Source organism: Liolophura sinensis, chromosome 2 (assembly GCF_032854445.1).
Source record: "Liolophura sinensis isolate JHLJ2023 chromosome 2, CUHK_Ljap_v2, whole genome shotgun sequence".
Taxonomy (NCBI): domain Eukaryota; kingdom Metazoa; phylum Mollusca; class Polyplacophora; order Chitonida; family Chitonidae; genus Liolophura; species Liolophura sinensis.
Genome location: NC_088296.1, coordinates 8,795,978 through 8,806,429, shown reverse-complemented (window position 1 = coordinate 8,806,429; position 10,452 = coordinate 8,795,978).

The window sequence follows — 10,452 nt, the reverse complement described above, 5'->3', positions numbered from 1 at the left end:
TGGACGTTGGTTTTCCCCGGGGTCTGCACGTTTTTATCCCTCCATTATGCTTGGCGCCGTCGTAAAAGTGAAATATTCTATAGTGAGGCGAAAAAAACCAAACAAATAAATCAAATATTTCTGTTTGTGACTCAGAGATTCTGAAAGCTAGTTGCGCTTTATTTGTGATACAGAGAAATTCTCGGATCTCCTTATCCGATGTCATATGTGTGGGGCAGAGAGATGTCGATGTCACGCTACATGTACAGGCCTTTATGGTACAGAAAGGTTCTATATCTGCTTACACTATATATATGGTACAGATAGGTTCTGATGTCTGCTTACGCTAGATATATGGTACAGAAAGTTTCTGATGTCTGCTTACGCTAGATGTATGGTACAGATAGATTCTGATGTCTGCTTACGATAGATATATGGTACAGAAAGTTTCTGATGTCGGCTTACGCTAGATATATGGTACAGATAGTTTCTGATGTCTGCTTACGCTAGATATATGGTACAGATAGGTTCTAATGTCTGCTTACGCTAGATATATGGTACAGAAACGTTCTTATGTCTGCTTACGCTAGATATGTAGTACACAAAAGCTCTGATGTCTGGTCACGCTAGATACATGATACAGAAATTTTCTGATGTTTGCTTACGCTAGATATGATACAAAAGGTTTTGATGTCTGCTTATGCCAGATACATGGTACATATAGGTTCTGATGTCTGCTTACGCTAGATATATGGTACAGATAGGTTCTAAAGTCTACTTAAGCTAGATATATGGTACAGAAACGTTCTTATGTCTGCTTACGCTAGATATCTGGTACAGATTAGGTTCTGATGTCTGCTTACGCTAGATATATGGTACAGAAAGTTTTTTTATGTCTGTTTACGCTAGATATATGGTACAAAAGGGTTTGATGTCTGCTTCCGTCATAAGTATGGTGCAGATAGGTTCTGATGTCTGCTTACGCTATACATAGGGTATAGATAGGTCTACGCTAGATATATGGTACCGAAAGGATTTGACTTCTGTCAATCATTTTCAACGGAGCCTTCGTAGTTACATTCTTGTACTTTGACCATTGGTATAATACCCTGAATACAAAATTTCTGACATCTTAAAAAGCCCCATTGTGACATAAAACTGGCAGGTTTTTGGAGGATTTTAGGCCTCCCTTTCTCAAAACTTTGTTAATCATTCCGGAGGTAGCTTGCTTGAGCACATTAAGGGTATTGGAGCCTCTCATAAAATTGATACGGTCGCTGTGAGTTCAAGTCCAGCTCATTCTGGCTTCCTCTCCACTCGTACGTGAGAAGGTCTGCCTCCAACCTGTTGGTTCTGACTGGCCTAGTTCACCATAATGCTGGCCGCCATTGTATTAGTGAAATATTCGTGAGTACGGTGTAAATAAAAAAAACATGAAAAAATATTCAATTTTTCGCAAATTTGATTACACATTATGCCAGTATGACCCAAACAGCGTCATTTCAGAGTAATGCATTATGATTTACATAGTTTTTTTAACTTACCTGTAGGTGTTGTAGAGTGGAAAAATAATATTGATTCGTAGATGTTATCCCTGAGATCAGCGGTGAAGTGTGTGTGGGGCGGTGGGGGTGAGGGGGGGGGGGGAGGTTGGTGCTTTTGTTGCTACCACTATCAAAAGTCATTATTATCGATCCCGTTTTCCGCGTGGTCTGATATTAAGTAGACATTCGGTGTTATTTACAACTTACAATGGCTGTGTAGAAAACTGCTGCAATGGTGACGAGTATCACTGAGTAGACGATAAGAAAACCGGTCACTGAAAACAAAACCGATTGCTGGACTAGCTGATATATTTACTTCAACGATTCCTTGGTTGGTGACTGAAGTAAATAAATTTGTTTCTAGTCTTCAACTTTTGCAAGGTACTTGGCAAACTGCCAAATAAGAGAGGGCTGGATTGGAACACGCGCAAATCTGCTGGCTAAGGCTTAGCATTCGTAGCGAGCCACCATTTTAGTTCCCCAAGCCAGTGTGCGCGCCATTACGTATTCAGTCTGGCCTCTTTTTGCATCAGTTCGACGTTTAACAAAGGCATACATATATGTGCCTTCATTTTTCTGTTAAAAGTGGGCCCCCAAGACTATGAGTTATTATTAGAAATCAATAAAATACCAAAAGAAAATGTACTAGTATGTGTAAACGTAGATCAATCCATACCGGCTTCCAACGCTGTAGCCGGGACCAAACAAAACAATCCCCATATCCCAGGTCTGCAAAACAATATATAAGACCTAAAGCATAGAGAGTAAATCTAGAGCACGATGGTGTGATATTTGACAAATGGTCAGACAAAAACTGGTGAAATACCGTCTCCTGATGCGGTTATAAAGTTATAATATAACTTTTCCTCTGAACGCTCCAGTAGCAGCAAACCTACACGCCCCATATTAAAGAATGGGTCAAAATCGCCAGGTCAACAACGTGAGGTGGAATGCTTAATTTAATGCAAAGCTGTAAGACATTAGTTGAAGTATGATAGATTTTAAGGATTGATATTTTGAATTTGTATCTTTATATCAATGCCTTTTAACGATGAAGTTAAGAAATATTTACATTAATGATGACTGTCCGATTCTACAAAGCCATTTCTGACTTCAAAATTTTAAATTCGATTTTAGAGATTATTTTAGGACCCTTGAAATTGAGAGTTAGACCACGTCATGAATTTGACCCTAAGACAAATGTATGAAAATTTGAACTTTCGGTACTAAAAACTAATCATTTTGGCGAGGTTTTATGTTTTGACGTCAATCCAAAATAGTTTCTGTAGAATCAGTCCTAGGCCATCTTAAAAAATAAGGCAAAAATTCAAACACAGCTACAGTTAGCCTAAGTGTTTGAATCTAGATGTTTAAAATGTGCAAGCTAATTCTTTACTGCAGAACAATGTACTAACTTCAATTTGAGTCCTTTCCTGTTCTGAGAACCTCTTATCTATGACTTAGTCTTAAGCGGCTTGATAAATACGGGCAATAAACAAAGATTTCTGACTTCAAGAGGCTATGTACTAAAAAAAAAATTTTTTTTTTTGGAAGAGAAAACAAAACAAAAAACAACAACCCATGACTGCAAATGAAATTGAGTTTTTGTTATTATTTTAGAATTGCCTAAATAGTAAACTATCACAATATAACATCCTTGTCTGTGAAAATTTGACCGTTTAAATTCGGTAAATAAGGTTCTTAAAAACTAGATAGGGAATCGTCCTACTCCGGTGAAGAAGAGAGGGGTATATTTCTCATGTAGAAAAACATTGGAGTAATGCTATTTATAATTATATTTATCAGAAGACAAAAGTAGTGTCAAAAACAGATTTTGCTATTTTATCGTGTTTTCCCGGGGGAATTCCCTTCATAATAAAAATACGATTGCGTGATTTCTACATATTTTATCTCTAACACGGGACTTGTAAGCTATAACGAACTATTATATTCGTTCACGCAATCATATTATCATAAATGCGTCTTTTGGCAGAGAATCTGTCACTGAGAGCAGGTTGGCAATCGGGCTGAGCCGATTTCTGTCGGCAATGTTTACAGGAAGGCACTAATTAGAACTATTCTTGATAAATACATTAAATTTGAATATGGAATTTTGCCGAAAATATAGGTATAGCCTGTGTAAATGAAAAGACGACGTATAATATAACAGTTGGTATTTCGGAAAAAAAAACCAAAGGACCGCAGTCTTTTTGTTTTGGCGTCCATGATCACTCTAACAATCAACATTTACTGTGTAATCCTTACAAGGCCATGGGGTATGCCATGTTAGAGATATCAGAAAAACGACGTTGCGTCACTCGTATCCAAACGACGTTGCGTCACTCGTATCCCACTTTCACGGCCAAAACGCAAAACAAAATTCAGGTGACGTAAGCAGAAACATCGTCGCTATTGGGCTATAATAATAGCTTGCGTCTGATTGGTTAAAATTGATAACAGGATGGCGCCTTCGATTTTCCCTATGTAATACCACAAAAATTTTTAAAAATATGCTTTTTAAACTTTAATGTGGTGTACTTTATCGACGCATATAAACATTTCATCTAGTTTTGGTTTTTACTTTTTGTAGATAAACCAACAACCAATAGGTAGGGAATTTTGGACCAAACGCATCAGCGCTATGTAAACCCCAATCTTTCACGCCTTTCCGTTTTTGTGTGTACATACTTGCGTGTTCTACATACTATATAATATTGCTAGCGCATGCGCATGTATATAACAACGCCAACCCGGTAGTAAGTGATCACATGTACGCACAAAGGGTATTACTGTCATACATATTTATGGAAGGCACACAGATTTTTTGTTGGGAAGAAAAGTTTACCTTGAAAATAACAAAATTAAAAAAATTCCTGTTGCTAATTTGCAGACTTCGACAAGCAAATCAATAATTCTGTAGTCATGAAAGAGACCGAGTCTGACATGTTGGGTCACTGTGCATGTAATTTTTATTTATTTATTTATTTATTTGATTGGTGTTTTACGCCGTACTCAAGAATATTTCATCCGCAGGTTGTTGGCAGAACTTCCCACTTACGGCAGGAAAGGAAGCCAGCATGAGCTGGACTTGAACTCAAAGCGACCGCATTAGTGAGAGGCTCCTGGGTCATTACGCTGCGCTAGCGCGCTAACCAACTGAACCACGGAGGCCCTCTTGTACTTTATAGATCAGTCAGTATGCAGCTGGCTAAAACATAGGCATTCGGCTAAGTGACGTGCTGAAAATCTGTCCTCATCATCTGGATACATCGCGATGCCACATGCTTTGGGTTGATTATATATTTACTTTCACTTGGCCGATTCATACAAATCTATTTAAGAGCTTATTTAAGATTAAGCTACAAACTTTTAACCCCACGATACATCTATATTGTAAAATGGAACGGGAATGTTTTCCAGCTAAATAACTGAAGATCTGGCACAGAATGAGTGGGAATATGTCACGGTTTAACATAATAATCAAAATACTTACATAACTTATAACACCTAGAACGAAGGCGACAAGTCTGACAGGACGGGAGTTGAACCTCATATCAAGATACTAAAACATAAAGAATCATAGTAGGAGGACTTGAGTTCTGAATTGTGTCTCGTTAAATGAAATAAAGAGTACTTCTGTATCACATAATTTGTCCAAGATGTTAGGCAACGTTTGTTAATATTAATTTACAGATCACCTGTATGCGCACATATTTCCGGATAAAGCTATGGTTATATATTTATCTGGTATTTATTCTGTGCGTCAAAAAATACGTTCGTATATCGCCGGTGGACCAAGATGGACGTTCCAGGTCAATAATCGCAAGGCTAATTTCCAAAACGATGTCTAACACAAACTACCACATAACTAATAAAGTATATAAAGTACGAAAATAAGATGGAATCATGCAAAGAGAAGCAGTCAACAATAGTCATTTGTGTTGGAAAGGCGCAAAGTATTAAATCAGCATTCAAGCCGTGTGCTGGTACAAAAGTTATCTCTAATAAAATAGTTACATTCAGAGGTTCTGGGCACTCTGTACCTATTTACCTACATGTACAAGACAATTATATCATTGTAAAAGTTCAGAAATCCAGTGTAGGCGTTTTATGGAATAACCTTGACACACTAGTTATTGTAGTACTGTCATGTGACGTTGGCTGTAATCGTCAGAGAAACATAAAGGATCTAGGGCCCTTGGTGTCCAAGTAAGGATAATTTACAATGTCAAATTTGAAACTATCCCTCTCTAACTCCGTATACTACTATATTAAGCTATATAATTTTTCACCTGTATGAGGGCGGCCAGGTATATGGGTGCTGGAAACCAGAATTCCCGGAATAAACCACCAACCTTCGTCAGGATGCTGGCAAACCTGCTGACATAAAGCCGATTCTAAAACAGCCAAAGCTGGATTATAACAAGGGCCCGCTAGTTGCCGTCAGCCAAAATTTAAAAAATCTGAGCTCGCGATGCCCCAGTTGCATTCAGAGGACAAAATATCGTTTATTAAAGGAGAAGAAAACAAACATAAAGGATGAAAAGGCGTTTTATTTGCAAAAGTGGCCTAATATTTTTTTTTGGACATTTTCTTTCAGAGGTGAATGGTATCCAAAAAAAATTGTATGGTGGGTATTTGGGACTACAATTTGGTGTATATCGCCTTTGCATAATAATGTAAAGGATGAAAAGTGTTTTGTTTGCAAAAATGGTCTAATATTTTTTTGGACATTTTCTTTCAGAGGTGAATGGTATCCCAAAAAAAATGTATGGTGGGTATTTGGGAATACAATTTGGTATATATCGCCTTTGCATAATAATGTAAAGGACGAAAAGGCGTTTTATTTGCAAAAATGGTCTAATATTTTTTTGGACATTTTCTTTCAGAGGTGAATGGTATCCAAAAAAAAAATTGTATGGTGGGTATTTGGGACTACAATTTGGTATATATCGCCTTTGCATAATAATGTAAAGGATGAAAAGGAGTTTTATTTGCAAAAGTGGCCTAATATTTTTTTTGGACATTTTCTTTCAGAGGTGAATGGTATCCAAAAAAAATTGTATGGTGGGTATTTGGGACTACAATTTAGCATATATTGCCTTTGCATAATAATATCCTAAGTAAGAAAGGTAAAACGTTTGTTTGGATGTAAATTTGTTGTTCATATTCAAACATACCGGTATGCATTTAATCTGATTTATGATAACATTTATGAATACAATAAAAATACAAATATGATATAAAAATCCAAGTTGAACACATTTGTTAGCTGAAAAGCACAAATTCTGGTACAAATATATTTTTTAAAGATGTGCTACATCCTCATTTATAACATGATTACACAAAGACTTTGTATACCAATAAATGATCCCAAATACCTACCATACAAAAATTATTTTTGTGTTTTTTTATCTTCAAAAAAATATCGAAGAACAAAAAAACAGAACACCACATTAGCAATTAACTTTCGTACTTTTTCATCTAAACATGTAGTTTTTAAATTTTAAAACTCCGTAGAGAGGCCACATTTCAGCTCATGTCAAAATGAAACCTCATTTCAGATATATGTTGTATATGCATCAAGCCAACCGATTGTGAAAGGGACTCACCTCATGAACTGGTTAGTCTCAGGGAGTGGAGAAGGGGGACAAACGTCTGAGTCCAGTAGTGAGTGCCGTACACGTACATTTCTGTTGGAAAGCCTAACATCATAATGGACGATTCGAAAGACACAATCAGTGACATGGCAACAGGACCTATTTTCTGTTTTCAATTTCCGAGGAGGTATTCGGCGATCGTTTTCTGTTTCCCGCCCGAGCAAGCAAAGAAAACGCCGATAGCAGACGACAATACGATTGTTGCACCGAAGATGACGTAATCGGCCCAGTGGAAACCTCTCGGAACGTAATCTGTGTCCGCCATCTTGGATGCTATGTCTGTAAACGATTGAAAACAAAATCGATACTAAAAACATTTTTAGCTTTCGAAATGTTTATGATGGTTTGTGCTGATAAATAAATGCAGCAATCAAAAAACGAAACTGTCACAAACTGTGTTTAGTCACACATTAAGCTTCAAGGGTTTTATTTGAAAACCTCAATAATATGTTTAAAATTCCTGAAATCTGCGAAAGTCTTAAAACGTACAAAATATCTAGACAATAAAGTGTTAGAATTAAATCATTGAATATAGCAGATGCGCACAAAATGGGGAACATAAGTGTAGGCCGAGCCAATAGTCCATAAATTCTTTTGCACATTTTACTGTATTATGTCACTGTTTCTGTACGGACTAGAGTACAGAAAATAGAAAGTTCACAAGGACTTCAACGTAAAAAGAATGTAGTTACTATATTTTTGTTTCAGTTTAACAAAGTTTGTGAACACAAGCTTCCCTAATTTTCTTTGTGAATCACACTTAGCATTAAAACCTAAACAGGAATTTATCATTAAAATAGTCAACCTGACTCCCGGTCTGGTCATGGAACATTTTAAACACCTGGTACAAGAAAGCATCGTTGTTGTTGTTTTTTATTTGTTTTTTTTTCTTTTGTTTTGAGGCGGTGTCTTTGACAAAATACACACTTAATACTTGTGTTTTCAGTGTTCAATTTAAGTCGTTTTAGTTATGATGTTAAATTGTTTCGGGGTTTAAACAAATTCACTCAAACTGAAAAATCAGTCTGTGAATAGTGTTGTGTTTCAAACAGCGCCCTCTACAATGACACAAATAAAATGTTACCCACTGCAGGATACCTAGAAATGACTCTACATATGTTGATACTTCTATCACAGGGTAAACAGCAATGAGGTGTAATAAGTAATGTGTCCCGTAATAAGATAATGTTCGAAAGCAAGCTCGTTTTGTGTTTATCCGAGGGGTTTGCGAAAAATCTCTTTCAAGTTAAAATCCAGGTCGAAATGTATAATCATGATTCAACGTGAGGGGAATAATAATCAAGAATTTTAAAAACCTGCCGCTGTATTTTCTTTACCTAATTTGGTGTAATTCCTATTAAAATATGTGCCGTATATCCATTTTAATATAGGAGCCTCCATGGCCCAGATAGTCGGAACCTGTCATCAATGCATCCGTTGTGAGTTCAAGTCCAACTTGCGGATAGTCGTGCGTTTTTACCGAGTCCTGCCCGGTTTCCTCCCACCTTACATACTCCATACAGCGCATGCTATCTACCTTGCACTTTACATCACTGCCACTACTAGACAAGCTTTACCTTTGGAGCCTGTGTAACGCACGTGGCCTTGTTTAGACTTAGCCTCATCAGCATTTATCAATAAAATTATTTTAGGTTTTGGTTAGAATCATGTTGTACATACTCTAGATAAAGAGAATGCATGTGTATAAAGTATTGTTAGAGACAAAGGTTGAGGCGGATTGTTTGTGTTTTCTGACATTACTTTCTGTCTCGTCACCATGACAGCAGTGACCTCGGCGTTGTTCAAGATTGCTGTAGAAAATTTCCTAGTGGTGGCAGAGGTGTAAAGTGAAAGTGAGCGACGCATGCGTTGTAAGGAGTATCCCCATCATAATGCAGGCCGCCGTGGTATAAGTGAAATATTCTACGGCGTATAAAACAACATTCAAATCAATGAAGGTCTATGAATAATCCTATTCCTGCCCACCACAAACGTCACGCCGACTTTTCTTTCGAAGAATTTCTACTCATTCAGCTCTGCCGGCACACAAGATTAAAGCGCTGGCGCGCTGTTTCTGTCACGCTCTTGAAGAATGAGGACGCGTGTTTGAACCGAGGTGTCACTGCTTCCATTGTGATTTTAAGCAAGATACCTAGCATAGATCGTAACATGAGTGTCCCGTCTCTAATTACACAGGAAACTTACAGATTTCCCTAGTCTCTGTTTTCGGACCTGGCTGACAATACCCGGCGGAGGACACGGAGGAAAATTTGAGTAACAGTTATAGTCTGTTTCTATATCGTCTATATTCAACTGTCTGTAAAATCAGTGGTACTCTCTACCAAAATTGTCTTTAGTCAGCGACGCGTAAGAACACATGTTCTACACGTGGGCATGTTGGAATTCTATATTCTCGCAAAGAAGATGAAGTTAGGACACTTTTTTTTTCCAACTGATGATGCTATACTCCATAAGCTCGATTACGACGGGAAGAACTCGCTGTGACGTCATAATTATTTAAAGAACTGACTAAAGGCAATTTTGTGAGCCTAGATGTATGACTGATTTTACAGACAACTGAATATAGGCGACTGGCTAAAAGAAATAGACTGTAGTAGCTTTTGTTGTACACCATTTATCTTCCACTATTACGAAGAGCATATCAGTACGTCACACGTGAAACAGTTTGTCAGAAATTTCTCAGAGGTAGGTGGTTTTGCCCCGGACAGTCTGCTTCCTCTCGCCATAAATCAGACCATCATCGTGTAAGAGAACAAATGTGGCGTACGGCGCAAAACAGAAATCAGATAAAAAAGTAAATCATACAGTTTTATGTACAGGAATTGTTCAAATTCTTGAATTTCTGTTTTCAACTTTATCAGCTCTCAACCGAGAAGTCGACGGCTTACGTATATACAGCTATATGTAAAATATATACAACTCTCAAAGTACAAACATACAATCAGTTATCACGCAATCAATAAATTTCATTTTAAATGTCAGAAATTTTGTACATTATGTTATTGTACGATATTATATACTGTACCCAAGGTATATCATTTAGATTAAAGATATGGGAGATTGCATTTCTTTCCTCTGACAATATTTCCAAGTTTCAAAGCTGCTTTTAACAGGTTGCAAACGGTGAGATGGCGTCTGTTACCAAAATGGTTTTCACAGACAATCGTGTTATTCTCGAAGATCTATTGCTAATATTCGTTGTTAAAGTTTTTATTATTACCATGCATTGGTGACACATCTGGTGCGGG